A 16,328-nucleotide genomic window follows, 5' to 3' on the forward strand; every position below is an offset into this window, starting at 1 on the left:
TTTCTTGTTATATTTGCCTTTTGTTACTTTTTATTCCCTTCATTATATGAGAAGACTTTTTTAATGTCTTAAAATTCAGATATTGCATGTCTTATATAGCTCTCTATGTATTATACCCTTTAAATAAACTGCCTGCTGCCCACCTGGCAAAACAAAAGTGTTTCTATTGTTGGTTTGCTCCTGTTGGAGAGAATGCCTCCACTTCCCGTGCAAGTGACCCACACAGTGATGTGAAATCTCATTAATGAAGTCACAGATATGGAACGTGCTGAAGTCACATCACAAATTACTTTTGGGTAATATTTACAGGAATAACTCAAAATTGTGTACTATAGGTCTTAAATATCTCTTGTTCTGATAGGAAGTCTGCATTAAGCAACCAAATCCCCATGTGCCCTCTTCTTCCACAATTGTCTCTCTTTCACGTATAAGGTAGGGGTTCTTTATTATTTATAATAGAAAGGGTGATGTGATCTAAAGAAGATCAAATCCAAGACAGTTAATGAGGGTCGGATTGCCAGTCAAAGTACACAAGTATACATTTTATTTGATAAGTTATAAACGGATCAACAGAACAAACCAATAAACCACCACCTGAAACCCTATTAAAAATTGGTTCAAACAATCAACAACAACTGTGCGGGACTGTACTCCTATTTAGGAAATTATAACTGGATGAGGACTTTTTGTTAATCCATATATAGCAGCACCCCATTGTGGGGAATTTAAAAGGAATCACTTACCCTTAACTGTACTGTTCCACTGGGATACAAAGAACCCCAATTTCCACAGAGGGATCCATTTACTTAAGCAGTAATCTCCCCTCCAATCGATACCCTGTATCCAACATAGTGCTAATCGCAATATTGTTTTCTAAGCGCTGTCAGCTCAACATTGAATATAAAGAGCTCCTCTGGCCTGAATATGTATATTTATCAGCTTATCCGTGCATGCATGAATGAAGTGAGTGTGTTGGTTGTTTCAACCAATTTTTAATAGGGTTTCAGGTGGTGGTTTATTGGTTTGTTCTGTTGATCCGTTTATAACTTATCAAATAAAATGTATACTTGTGTACTTTGACTGGCAATCCGACCCTCATTAACTGTCTTGGATTTGATCTTCTTTAGATCACATCACCCTTTCTATTATAGTTTATTATACAGTTGAGGATTGTTGATTGCCATAATAAACCATTGCTATTATCTCCACTAGGAGTTCAAATTAGGGGTCTGGTCTCTGAATATTATCCTTCTATTTCGTTCTTTATTATTTACCTATTAAAAATGTTTATGATGTTTCAAGTGTTATGTCCATCACTTAAATTGCTGCATATTTTTAAATGTTAGGGTAAAGAAATATCCAGTCTACTTTCAGTTGCAGCCAACCATGGTCTTGCAACATCTAAACCATTCAACGGAATTTTTAATTGTTGGCTTTTCAGATTCTCCAGAGATACGGCTTCCCCTTTACTTATTCTTCCTTCTTGTCTACATGCTGACAATAATCGGGAACCTTGTTCTCATCCTACTGATATCTGTAAGTCCATCACTGAAAACACCAATGTACTTTTTCCTGTGCAACCTCTCCTCTCTTGACATTGTCTACACATCTGTGACCTCTCCAAAGCTAATTCACATCTTTGCCACCAATAATGGAAGAATTTCCTTTCCGGAATGTATTTTACAGCTTTTCTTTTTTATTGCGTTTTGGAACACTGAATATTTTCTCCTTACTGTGATGTCTTATGACCGTTATGTGGCCATTTGCAAGCCGTTACATTATAAAATGATTATGAACTGGAGCCTTTGCACAAAGGCAGCTACAGGAACCTGGATTGGTGGCTTGCTTGGATCCATTTCTCCAACCACTGTCACTGCTTTGGCAACCTACCAGACAACAAATAGGCTTAATCATTTCTTTTGTGACATTAAAGCACTGGAAAATATTGCTATAAGTGATGCTGCAAATATACGTACTGTATTATTAGTCCAAGGCAACCTGATTGTGATGACCGCTTTCCTGCTGACTCTGGTTTCCTATGTCTACATCATATTTACTATTCTGAAAATTCGCTCCAATAAGGGAAAGTATAAAGCCTTCTCCACTTGTGCCTCTCACCTGACTGTTGTCAGTTGTTTCTATATTATAATATTCCACCTGTATTTTAGACCCAAGTCATCAGAGTCCTCAAATCAAGGCAAGGTACTGACTGTCCTTTTTGTATATATCATCCCTTTGTTAAATCCAGTGGTGTACAGCTTCAGAAATAAAGATGTTAAAGAGGCTTTTGTGAAAACCTATACAACTGTCCTTCCTTAAAAAAAAATGGGTTAATTAAAAATATGGATTTGTGACCATCATCTCCAGGATAGTGCTAGTGGTAGACACTAGAGGCTACATGAATAAATACCTGTGATACTGGCAGGGTCAAAATGCAAATAAATTGTTATTATGCAATGTGATGCCGTGGTCCATCACTGTTGATTTTGGGAATAGAAATGGTCCTAACGCTTTATTTCATGATTTAATATAATTTACATATCTTTTTTTCTCTTTGTAATTTCTCAAAAATTGTTAAATAAAGAATTCAAAAGGCAAAATAGTTGTGATATAGGGTGATGGGAACTGCAGCAACTGTTGGAATATTCTTGCTGTTGTGTTGGCACATATGACCATCAACACATACATTATCTGTCTGAGGATACAAACACAAATTTTCCTATAAAAATATTCTTTTTGATGGATTGAAATTTACAAATTTCAGACTTCATGAGTTAAGAACTTTATTGTTTTCATAAAAAAAATCTGCCTGCTATAGAAGACTGTGAATACTTAACTCTTCAGAGGGTAGTAAGTTGGAACTCCTCTGTCTTCAAGAGCTAAAGCCTTCGACAAAGTCTTTAGCTTTGAACACATCCAGGATGCCTGTGCCTCCTGCTACATGCTGTGGTTTCTTCCACCAGGCCAGCAGGAGGAACCCACTGAGTGCAAAGGGGACGCAGGCTTTCAGTACTCCAGGAAGTGTCAAATATTGAAGCCTTTGCTGGTTGCTTTAGCACTGGAAGGCAGTGGAATTCCAACTTGCAGCTCGTCGTGGGGAAATTCTGAATGCTGTGCATGTTCGGCCGACCCGAAGCCACCCGATGTACGGCTAATTTCAGCCGATATACGGCTGAAATCAGCTGTTCCAGCCTGAAGTGTATAGCCGAAAATTTCATTTCGTTCGTTCGATGCAGCAAAGTGACATTTAAGAGGAAAATAAGTTTTTTTGTTCTATAATGTCACTTTGCTGCAACAAAATTTCGTCCAAAAAAATGAAAGTTCGTCCAAAAAAAATGAATCGGAAATTCGGATTCGTTTGCATTCGTTATATCTGTAATTCGGAATTCGGATACATACGAATCTCCGAATTTCCAAAATTTCATCCGAATTTCGTTTCATGTCTAACCAACACCCACTGAATACCCACTGAGCAATGCGCCCTGTGAAGCCATAATTGGCTAAAGGCTTGCACCTGGAGACTTTGCCCAATCAGTGCTCAGTACTCTGTAACAGCCATGATTGGGCAAAGTCATGATTACTTTGCCCAATTATGGCCCACTGCTAAGTCCCAGCAGCACACTATATAAGGCGGCTTACACTGCAGCCCTACGTAGTGTGTTGCTGGAGTTAAAATAGAGAGAGTTTACTATGAGTTATATCATTGTACAATCAGAGTTATATCTGCGTTTTATCAGTGTACTATAGCAATCTATAATTGCAGTCTACTACAGCAGTCAGTCATAGCGGTCTATTATAGCAGTCTATAATTGCAGTCCATTAAAGCAGTCGATTATAGTATTTGATTATAATAGTCGATTATAACAGTTGATTATACCAGTCGATTATTGTAGTCTACTGCAATAAGCACCATGTCGGGAAGGCCAACAAGGAGAGGCAGACGCTCCCATGCAGCAATAAGAGGGCAATCAGCCTCTGTGTCCGCAGGCCAAAGTCGTGGTTGTGAACGTGGTGCATCCTCTGCAGGCAGGGCACGCTTGTCCTTTTTATCTGGTGCTGGCCATATTATTCAGCCACAACATACAGAAGAGTTGTGGTGGATTGGATAACTAAGCCACCCTCATCCTCTGTAACCCAGGCTCATACTGGTTCTCATTCCACCACAGCTGCCAAAGCGGTCTATTCTGCCTCCTTGTCCACAGCTACTCCTGCCCTAGCCCCACCATCATGCATGGATGATGGCACTCATGTTCCCCCAGCCGTAGCATACTGCCAGGTTGGCTCCAGTACCGAGGACAGTGGGGATGATGTTGATGAGGTCACTGACTCTACTTGGGTGCCTGATCGAAGAGAGGAGGAAAGTGAGGAGGAGGCACAACCCCAACAAAACAGGATGTCCTCCCGGGGCAGCCATAAGAGCAGCCACCCCATTGCATCAGAAGGCAGAGCTGCATAGGTGCAGGGCACTGTTGTCTCGCAGCACACTTCCAGGAACTCAGCTGTGTGGGAGTTTTTCAGCACATGTGCAGCAGACCTCAGCATTGCTATTTCCAATCTCTGTCTCCAGCGGATCAAGCGTTGCAAAAACATCAACCGCTTGGGTACCACATTCTTGAATAGACATTTGACCACCTGCCATGCAGCCTCTTGGCAACAGCACCAGAGAAAGGGCCACACTTCTCCTCGCTCCTCATCTGTCATCTCTGCCCCCGCTATACGTCATGCCATGTCAACAACCTCCACTGAGAGGGATGATGATTGTATATAAATGGGTGACACAGGTCCTTCCGCCAAATATGCCAGTAGCCCACCAGCTGTAGATTTGACCAGTCAAATTTTGCTGCCCCAGCTGCTGCAGCAGAAAAAAAAAATACTGTCCCACCCATCCACATGCTCAGCGTCTAAATGCCAGCTTGGCCAAATTGCTAGTTTTGCAACTGCTGTATTTCCATCTGGTGGACTCTGCCCCTTCTGTGAGTTTGTAGAATGTGCTGTACCACATTGGCAGGTTCCAAAATGCCATTTCTTTTCACAGAAGGCCATTCCAGCTCTGTACCATCATGTGGAAGGCAATGTGTTGGCCTCGTTGGACAAGGCAGTCAGCAGCAAGGTCCACATTACCGTTGACATGTGGTCCAGCAAAGAAAAATGGAGTGAGAAGCGCTGCAAACCAGATGGGGGCTGTACAATGCTTGGATGTAAGGGTACGGGTGGAAGGGAAAGAATGGTAAAGGGTCCGTGGTGTAAAGCATGGCCGTGGGCCAGCAAGCATGGCCAGGGACGTTATATTTCCTTCACGGCACACTGGGTAACTCTGCTTGCAGCTGGAAAGGATCCTGGACGGGGCTCCGTACTGGAGCTTGTTCAGCCACCACGCCTCCAAAAAGCTGATGATGTGAGATCTGTCTGCTCCGCCCCTTCCTCTTCATCCTCCATGATGTTTAGACCCCTGATATTTCCCTTTTAAAATAGAAAAAGAGATTGAGAATGCAGAGTCCTTAATCTCTTTTTCTGCATCCCCTGTTATAAATGAACAGGAATCCTCTCTACTATACTATGAAGGGAATTTATCAAAATTGGAGCAAAGAAAATCAGGAGCAGCTGTGCACAGCTTAATTGAACAATCTGAAGAGAGAAGCTGATTGGTTGCCATGCACAGCTGCACCAGATTTTGTCTGCTCCAGTTTTTCTAAATTCCCCCTAGTGTTCCTGTTCATTCATACATTGTGGAGATAGTATGTTTACCATGTTCACAATCATGAAGAAACTGGAAGAGTTGTAGATAATTTCCTATTCCTTCATAATTGGGGACACAGTAAACATACTCTGTCCTCAACCCAGAGCCGTAGCTAGCTCCTTTTCGCGCCCGAGGCAAGAACAGAAAATGATGCCCTCCACCAGACGTGTGTGGTATGTGACGTCATGTGTCCCACCTCCGGGATGGTGGCACACATGTGCAGAATGTGGTGGTGGCCAAATCCAAAATAGCACAAAAATTTGTTTCGTTTGACGAAACTAATGAAAACATTTTTAGTTTCTGTTTGTTTCGTCCGAAACAAATGTTTAGTCTTTGCACATGTCTAGGAATACTGTATGTGTGAATTAATGTGTGTGTGTGTTTTTGCTGTTTTTGTTTATTTTATTTCATATATATTATTTTATATATAATATATATTTTATATTTTATTTTATATATATTATTTATTTTTTTACTTTTTGGGGGGCTTCAGGGAAATATAACAGATCCCTGACATTTCCCTTTTGAAATAGAAAAAGAGATTGAGGACATAGGGGTCTATTCACAAAGCTGCCGAAGGATCTGGCCGTAGCTTCGACCGATACTTGGCGCCTGGTGCCCCTGTTGCCAATGATGCCCTGTGCTCGCCATGGCAACAAAGGGCAAGGGGGCACAGCCAGGTCGGCCATGGCTGCGCACCCTCTCAGCTGCGCCTGAGGCGAGTGCCTCACTCGTCCCATGGTAGCTACAGCCCTGCCTCAACCGTTTACAAGCACTCAGCGATCTCTGAGAGCTCAACCTCCTGTGCCCGCAATGATAGCTATCTCCACCCACACACCACTCTCCTAATCTGTCACAGAAGGCTAAGCGGTGCAGAAAGACAGAGACGCCAGACACTCACATCGATTTCCCACCCGCACCGCTTGGCATCCTGTGACAGCTTCTCTCCTCCCCGCTGGACGCTATGCTGTGTCAGAAGGGACACCGAGCAGCGACCAGCGGGGAGGAGAGAAACCAGGGATGCACCGCTATTTCGGCCTAAAGATGACATTTTACCAAAAGTGCAATTTTCGGGCGATTTGTTTTGGTGGCCGAAATTTCGGTGCATCCCTAAAAAAAATTAAAACTAACCCTGCCGCCTCTGCCATCTGGTTGCCATTCTCTATAGGGGAACCTGGCTTTTGGGCAGCAGAGTGTAACGTCCTCGGGTCGGTGGCGCGGAGCGCATCGGCCTGGTGAAACGCCGTAGGCCTCCCCCATTAGGGGAGGTATTATGCGTCCCCTGCTGGAACGCGGAAGTGCGCCGCGGCCGCGTGACGTCACGGCTGCGGGCTATTTGAACCTGCTGGGAACGAACAATGGCGTTTGACTATTGGGTTCTCACACCCTAATAACCCCAGGAACCTTGCTACTTGGCAGAATACCTCTAAGGGTCATCGAAGGACGATCCCTGCTCACCTCCTCTAAGAGACTCCTTGTATCGGGAAGATCATCTCACCTAAAAGCGCAAGTACTCTGCATATAGCCTCAGGCTGTGCTCATTGCTTTGGACATTCATGGATCTTCCCATTTGACTGTGTTGCCTGTATCTGTTGTACATGGATTGCCTATATACCTAAGTAGAACAGCCTGCTTGATTTAGACTTGGATGTGGATTATAGACTCAAGTAACGTGCATGGACTGTCTCATTGGTGAACTCAATATCTTTAATTTACATGTGGGGTTATGCCCGAATAACTCCTCCTCGTGTTCTAGTTCCTTGTTTTGTATAAACGGCTAATGATGCAAGAACCCCAAACTCTCTGACACTGACTGAGAGTGACGCCTGGGGTTCATGACTGAGTGCCGCACAGATCCCACACCGTGAAACCTGAAATCCGCAGTTGAGATCCAAACCTGTTACAGAATACCAGGGTGTGTGACAGAATAGTGGAACCTGTTTGATAATGGATCCAGCGGAACTAGCCCCTCATGTCTTTGCCCTATCCTAGAAGGTTGAGACCCTCACGCAAACTGTTCACGAAATCCGCATACAAAATCAAACACTACGTGATCTTATTCCAACCAACCCAGCTCCTAACCGAGAGGCTCCTGAACCTAGGGTCAGCCCCCCTGACCTTTTTACTGGAGATCGGAGTAAATACCGGGAATTCGTTAATGCCTGCAAATTGCTGTTTGAGTTGCGGCCCCGTACCTACCCAAACGACAGAGTCAAGGTTCCCACCTTAATCTCCTATCTCAGGGGGGAACCCCGGGCCTTGGCAGATACATATATTGAAAAAGAGGATCCCATGCAAAACTCTTTCTCGCAATTTCTGAAGAGTATGTCCCTCCTATACGAAGACACCACCAAACAGTTGACGGCGGAAAACGCTATGAGAAGTCTCAAATAAGGCAGGAGACCAGTTGAAGACTACGTGGCCGAATTCAAACGGTGGTCTAGAGAGACAGAGTGGACTGATGTCAGTCTGCGCAACCAGTTCCGTATAGGGCTTTCGGAATCCCTAAAAGACGAGATTGCCCGTGCGGATCTACCTCCCTCTCTTGACGCCATGATCCAAAGAGCCATAAACATGGATCGCAGACTGAGGGAGAGAAGAGCGGAGTGAGTTTTTAGATACGCCCACAACCCTGCTCAAAGAAGTCCCTCGCCTAAAGACGAGCCTATGGAAGTAGGGATAGTCAGAGGGCCTCTGACCCCCGCTGAAAGGTCGCGCAGATGCGAAAAGAACCTATGCCTCTACTGTGCCTCACCGAGACACACAGTGTCGACTTGTCCACTGATCAGACAAAAAGCTGAAGGTAATACTCCCAGTATCTTTAAGTTATCTTCTCCAGCTATGCAACCGCATGCTTACATATATCTCTCTTTAACCCTACAGTGGGATCAAGAGAGGAGAGTCGTTGAAGCCATGCTTGACACCGGGGGCCTGCGGTAACTTTATTGACCATCGGCTGGTGAATCTGAATAAAATACCCCCAAGTTGTCTGTGAGTTTTTTAGATGGTACCACAGCTCCTTCGGGCCCCATTCGCTACCAGACACAGCCCCTGCTAGTTACATGTGCTGAAGCACACACCGAATTTCTGTCATTTTACGTTATCTCCTCTCCCGTTTTCCCCATAGTATTAGGTCTCCCCTGGTTGAGCCTCCATCAACCTACCTTTCTATGGGATAAACACACAGTCCAGTTTCACTCCTTATATTGCAAACAGACATGCTACCCGGTATACCCCCTGATGCACATCGGGACAGAGGACGCTCCTCCGCAATATAGAGAATTCTCTGATGTATTCTGTGAAAGGTTGGCTGAGTCTCTTCCTCCACATAGGCCATACGATTGCCCCCATTGAACTGATTCCGGGCAGCACCATTCCCACAGGGAGAATTTATCAACTCTCACAACCTGAATTAGATCATTTAAAAAAGTATCTGGATGACAACCTCCGAAAGGGTTTTATCTGTCCCTCAACATCCCCAGCCAGCGCTGGAATGTTTTTTGTAAAAAATAAGGATGGGACATTAAGACCCATCATTGACTACAGAGCCCTTAACAAAGTGACCGTAAAAAAACGTTACCCTCTTCCCCTAATACCGGAGCTGATTGAGAGGTTACAAAGTTCCCGGATCTTCACCAAACTAGATCTCTGAGGTGCCTATAACTTGATCAGGGTCAAAAAGGGGGATGAATGGAAAACAGCCTTCAGGACCCGATATGGGCTTTTTGAATATACCGTAATGCCATTCGGCTTATGCAATGCCCCTGCTAATTTTCAACATCTGATTAACGACATCTTCAGAGATTTACTGGGTGTCTGTGTTGTGGTTTATTTAGACGATATCCTGATTTACTCGGAAGATCTTGAAACCCACAGGAAGCATGTACGTTGTATTCTATCCCGACTCAGGGCACATTCTCTTTTTGTGAAATTACAAAAAAAGTGTCTTTGAACAAACGACCATAACATTCCTAGGATACGTAATTTCTCCTTCGGGCATCCAGATGGATCAATCTAAAATAAAGTGCATTCAACAGTGGCCAGTTCCACGATTAAGGAAGGCCTTGCAAAGTTTCCTGGGGTTTTCTAATTTCTACAGGAAGTTTATCAAAAAGTTATCCGCTATTGTAAAGCCCTTATCGGCTTTAACCAGTTCAAAAACCGTCTTCTCATGGTCATCCAAGGCCCAAGAGGCATTCGAATTGTTGAAGAACCGTTTCATCTCTGCTCCTATCCTACAAATACCAAACCCTGAACATCACTATTCTAGAAGTAGACGCTTCCCAAGTCGCTATTGGAGAAGTCTTGTCTCAGCGTTCTGGGGTATCGACCCCATTAAACCCGGTCGCCTATTTCTCCAGGACTCTCAACTCCTCGGAAACAAAACTACCCCATTGGGGAGAAAGAGTTGCTCGCCATTAAGACCACCCTCGAGAATTGGAGACACCTTCTGGAAGGAACCAAATACCCTTTCACGATCTTCACAGATCACAGAAACCTACAGTATCTCAAAACCTGTAAAACCTTATCTGCCAGACAAGTTCGTTGGAGTCTGTTCTTCGACCGATTCATTTTTATCGTCTCATACAGACCGGGGTCCAAGAGCGGGAAAGTCGATTCCCTCTCTCGTATGCATCCTCCTGCCTCCGTTATCCCACCTACCAAGTTTCTCTGTGCTACCATACCTTTCAAGCAACAGTTGAAAAATAGCTTACCCACTATCATAGATCTCCTTCCTTCTGGTCTCACCCGGGATGAAGAAGGATTCCTGTTCAAAGACACCAAACTGTATGTACCACCCCTGATGCAAATACCTGTGATACAACTATTACATGATGCTTCTCTGGCAGGTCATCCCGGAATAGGAAAGACTCTAGATCTCATTAAAAGGCAATTTTGATGGCCACGCATGAAGGAGACCATATCGAATTACGTAAACACTTGTGAGATATGTCTTACAAGTATACATGAAAGAAGACCACCCTATGGTCTGCTAACCTCACTCGAAATTCCAAACAGACCATGGGAAGTAATTTCCCTTGATTTTACATAGTTACATAGTATTTGAGGTTGAATAAAGACATATGTTCATCAAGTCCAACCTATTGTGTGTGTGTGTGTGTGTGTGTGTGTGTATAGATCCCTGAGTCATCTCGTTATTAGGAGTACTTGTACCCCTGTATATTACCGTTTGTCAGGAAATCGTCCAAAAGCTTCTTGAACTATTCCACGCTATTAGCTGAAATCACTGCTTGTGGCAACGAGTTCCAGACCCTAACCGCTCGAACTGAGAAGAACCCCCTTCGCCCCTTGTGTTTGAATTTTTTTTCTACCAGTTTCAGGTGGTGGCCTCTAGTCTTTGCTACGGAATTAATATTAAAGAGTTTGTTGCTAATGTCGCTATGACTATGGAACATTTTGTACATGAAAATCATGTCCCCCCTTAATCTCCTTAATTCCAGCGTGAACATATTGTAACAAGGACACTCCACTGTAGACCGGAGGTGCAAGTCAGATGCAGTTTATTTGCTTTCAAAATGGTAGATAACATGAAATCCAACATAAATAGCTCGCTGTAGCATATAACAGATAAGGGCTCAAGAACCCATGCTGATTATCACTAACTATACCATTAGCCTGAACAAATTCTACTAAATAGTCCTTAATCATTCCCTCTAGCAGTTTGCACACTACCGTTGTAAGACTAACTGGCCTGTAATTCCCAGGTTGGCATTTTGCCCCCTTTTTGAAAATTGGAATTACCGTAGCCCTCCGCCAGTCACTTGGAACTCTACCAGTCATTAGAGAGTCCTTTCATTGTTGAAATACCTGTCTCCCAAGGTCATAATACAATAATGGTCTCTGTTGACCTTCTCACCAAGATGGCCCATTTCGTTGCTTTAAGAAAAGTACCCTCCTCGAAGGAAACCACGCAAGGCTTTATCACGCACATCCTTAAGCTACACGGCTTGCCCTTTCGAATCATATCAGACAGGGGAACCCAGTTCGTATCTAAATTCTGGAGGGTACTCTGCTCAGCCTTAGACATCGACCATAGGTTATAAACGGCTTACCATCCCCAGACAAACGGACAGACTGAAAGAGTTAACCAATGCCTCGAACAATACCTGAGATGCTATACTACTCACCTTCAAGACGACTGGGTTGAATTACTCCCTCTTGCGGAATTCGCATTCAATAATGCCACCAGTTCTTCCACCATGTTAAGTCCGATCTTCGCTAATTACAGATTCCATCCTAACCAACTACCTGCAAATGTCATACTTCCCAATGTCCCTTCCACGGATAACTATGTGTCCAAGTTACTTGAAACCTGTGGCCTTCTCAAACGTAACCTCAAAATTGCCCAAGACAGACAAAAACGTTTTTACGACTTCAGGGGACGGGAACCTCCGAATTACCAAGCTGGAGACAAGGTCTGGCTGTCCACAAAGAATCTGAGGGTTATTACCCTGTCCAGGAAACTAGGGAAACAGTTCATTGGCCCTTTTAACATTGAAAAAGTAATCAACCCAAACGCTATGAAACTCGACCTCACTCCAGATCTAAAGATACACCCTTCCTTCCACGTTTCACTGCTCAAGCCATTCCGGCCTAACCCTTTTCCTAAACGGGTGCCCCCTCCTGCTCCCCCTGTGGAGGTGCAGGGTGAGACCGAATACGAGGTGGAAAAGATACTGGATTCCAGGAAACATGAAAACACTCTCCAGTACCTCATCCATTGGAAGGGGTATGGTCCTCAGGATGATTCATGGGAGAGTGCCCTGGATATCCATGCTCCTCTGCTGAAACGGAGATTTCATAATAGGTATCCCTTCAAGCCTTCACCCTCGAGGAACCCCGGAGGTGTTCCCTTGAGGAGGGGGTACTGTAACGTTCCTCGGGTCCGTGGCACGGGCCGGCTGCGTTCCACGCTGGATCGCATCGGCCGGGTAAAACGATGTAGGCCTCCTCCCCCATTAGGGGAGGTATTATGCGTTCCACGCTGGAATGCGGAAGTACGCCGCGGCCGCGTGACATCACGGCTGTGGGCTATTTAAACCTGCCGGGAACGAAGAATGACGTTCCACTATTGGGTTCTCATGCCCTAATAACACCAGGAACCTTGCTACTCAACAGAATACCTCTAAGGCTCATCGAGGAACGATCCCTGCTCACCTCCTCTAAGAGACTCCTTGTATCGGGAAGATCATCTCACCTAAAAGCGCAAGTACTCTGCATATAGCCTCAGGCTGTGCTCATTGCTTTGGACATTCATGGATCTTCCCATTTGACTGTGTTGCCTGTATCTGTTGTACATGGATTGCCTATATACCTAAGTAGAACAGCCTGCTTGATTTAGACTTGGATGTGGATTATAGACTCAAGTAACGTGCATGGACTGTCTCATTGGTGAACTCAATATCTTTAATTTACATGTGGGGTTATGCCCGAATAACTCCTCCTCGTGTTCTAGTTTTTTTTTTTTTTTAAATAAATCTTTTTATTCATTTTGCAGTTTATGATACAAATAAACAGGACACTAACATAGTGCCTCAAGTACAAAATAACACACAGTACCGCATAACATATGCCCAAAATACACACACGGTACGCATAAACAATCCCCGATCAGCATCCCCCCCCCCCCAGGCACATTACGGATCCCTTATTCTCCAATACTCCTACCCACTCTCCAGGAACTCCCCCTCAAATGTATGTGTCATTACTTATTACTTTGTAGCATCTTCCTTAATGACAGTACCACGCACAACCAGGCCTAGACCTGCGATCCCCCTGAAGACGTCCTTAGATGACGAAACGCGTCGGGGCGGGGCTATACTTTGCAATACCACGCACAACCAGGAAGTGCAGAAGCTTTACTCACATCGTGTGAGCGGCCGGTTTTATCGTTTTAAATTGTAAGTGGCTACTTTTTTTTATGACCCGGCCGCAATGCAGGCAGTTCATTCTGGCCAGAATCCAGCCAGAACGCACTGCAACTGGTGTAAACGAGCCCTAAAGCAAGCTGATTAAAGTGAACTAGATTGTGACAGTAATAGCCATTTGTATTATGGCATTATCATCACACGTGACAACTTCTGCAGAGGAGCTGCACTAGTGTGCTTTTCACTCACCTCATAGTTCTAGCCGACCTGTGACAATGAGACTGTCACAGGTCGGCTCAGTAGATCGGGAGGTGAGCGAACACATACCGGGTTCGCTCACCTCTCGATCCTGTCACGGCTCTCTGCTGTGACAGGGGAGGGGCTTGATTCCCCCCTCCCCGCTCCGATCCGCCAGCGCTGACTTGCGGAACGGACGGGGGAGGGCACAGCTGGCTCTGCCACTAGATAGGCAGAGCCAGCTGTCAGTCACGCAGCTGGGCGGATCCCGGCACAATTGTCGGGATTCGCTTCAGCTGCGGCGTCTCGCTGTATACTGAGCCTAGGGTGACGGGAGGACGCTAGTTTGTGTCCTCCCGTTACCCTAAGGAGAACTATGGGGAAAAGCCTTAACCCCATAGTTCTCCTTTAATGTGGTCACAAACGTTGCCTGGGCTGGGCACCGATCAAGGTGCAAACAAAGTGTCACAAAGTTAGAGCCTTGATACTCACCCTCCATCCATCTTCCCCCGCTCCCCCCTCCTCTCAGCTGTTTCCCCGACATCAGCAACAACCGATCTCCGGTTCAGCCTTCAGCCGCCTCAACTAGCACACCCACCCACCACTGTTAACCCTTACCTGCCTTGGCAGCATCCTGATCGTCTCCAGGTCTCACATGTCTGTGATGTGAGGCTGGGTCAACATTTCAGCAGAAGCGCAGGACCTCCTCGGCAGCCGAAGGTCTAAGAAAAATTTAAAGTGCCGGTAACAAAACTTAGTGTCTTGTGTCCAGGCGTCAGCTGGCGTGACGCCCGGGCACAAGACTCAAAAACCTGACTGTACGGGTGGCATCCTTACTATCAAGCCTTCCTCTTTTTCTTTTTTTTGCATGCTTATTGATGACATGCATATATGCATATAGACGATATGGGAATGAAGGTGTACTGTTTACTTAAGTAAACATACAGTACTACAAGCAAGATTTGCCACTTGTGTGTTTCCTCCTTCCTATCAGTAAAAGTTCTGTTAGTCCGGAGAGGTTTGAGTGACCAAACTGAGAAACAGAAATAGGTGATGTGGAAGAGCACACCTTTACCTGCAGTTGGTACTAAGGCCTTGGCGCTTCCTTGTTCTTGGGATTGATCAAAACACACGAGCGTGGACTGACCCCTGGAATGCTGCTGGTTCAGGCGAAGAGTGATCCAATATGATACAGGCACGTGATCGTATGTTAAAGGTATGTTATTGTGACATCATCTTATATCAAGGTGGAAATTTGAAGTTATAGTGAAGAGATACATTGGCTGGGGTGTAGAATACTTTATCTTTAACTGGTGATTTGAGCGCTGCATCATTTTATGAACAGCGTTATGCATTTTATAACCAAAATCCTTCCTGACCTGAACTGCCCATATTTCTCCACTAGATGTCACTATCGGAGCTGTAACACGTACACTTCGCTAATGCAAAAGTGTAAAAACGGGAATCTATTTTGAATACAAGATACAATCCGTGATCAGAAGATTTATTTGTCCAATAAAAACAATAAATGTATTATGTACTTTTATTCTGTAGTCACCTTGATTCATGGACTGATAGTTGCAATATTGATCTTGATGGAAAAGTCAGAGAAGGGAGTAGGGGGATAGTATGAGCTCACTTTCAGTAAGTTTTAGAGGACTATTCACTGAAGAGCCAAAGGAGATAGCCAATTAGCCATAGCCGCCGGAGCCCTTCGGTTTAGCCGAACTGAAGGGCTGCTGTACAGGCTATTCACAGTAACCCGTACAGCAGCAATACAGCTCAGCCGAGCCAAATGTATATGCTTCGGCTCGGCTGAGCTGAACACATAGCTGATGCAGGGAGAATGATTCTTCCTGCAAATGCAAACAAGGGGGAACCACAACCCTCAAAAATGGGGGAACCATGGGGGTCCCTCCTAAAATTCCCAACCAGACCCTCCATCCAAGCACAGGCCTGGCAGGGCAGGAAATGAGGGACAAGTGCATCATACCAGGCCACATGCCCTTGGCATTGGGAGGGTGCTTTTCCATGGGACCCCCCTTGAAAAGCACCTTGTCCCCATGTCGATGAGGACAAGGGCCTCCTCCGTCACAACCCTACCTGGTGGTTGTGGGGGGCCTGTAGGCAGGGGGGCTTATTTGCATCGGGGTACCCCCTTTCATAAAGGGGCACCCAGGTGCTGCCACCACCCCTTGTGAATGAGTAAGGGGTATATGTACCCCTACTCATTCACTGAAGGGTTAAAGTAAAATGTAAATAAACACACCAGACTTTAAGCAAAAATTCTTTAATTAAAAAAACTTAAAAAAACAAAACACACACAACAAACATTTGCCGGCCGCTGAAGTGGCTATACCAAGAACACAGCTGCTGCAGCCATGTTCCTGGTATCAGTGTAAACAGACAGCGATTGCTGTTCAGGTACAAGCCATCTAGTGACTATATAGCCACCGGATAGCTTG

Source organism: Nanorana parkeri, unplaced genomic scaffold (genome assembly GCF_000935625.1).
Source record: "Nanorana parkeri isolate BGI_ZX_2015 unplaced genomic scaffold, ASM93562v1 scaffold926, whole genome shotgun sequence".
Taxonomy (NCBI): Eukaryota; Metazoa; Chordata; class Amphibia; order Anura; family Dicroglossidae; genus Nanorana; species Nanorana parkeri.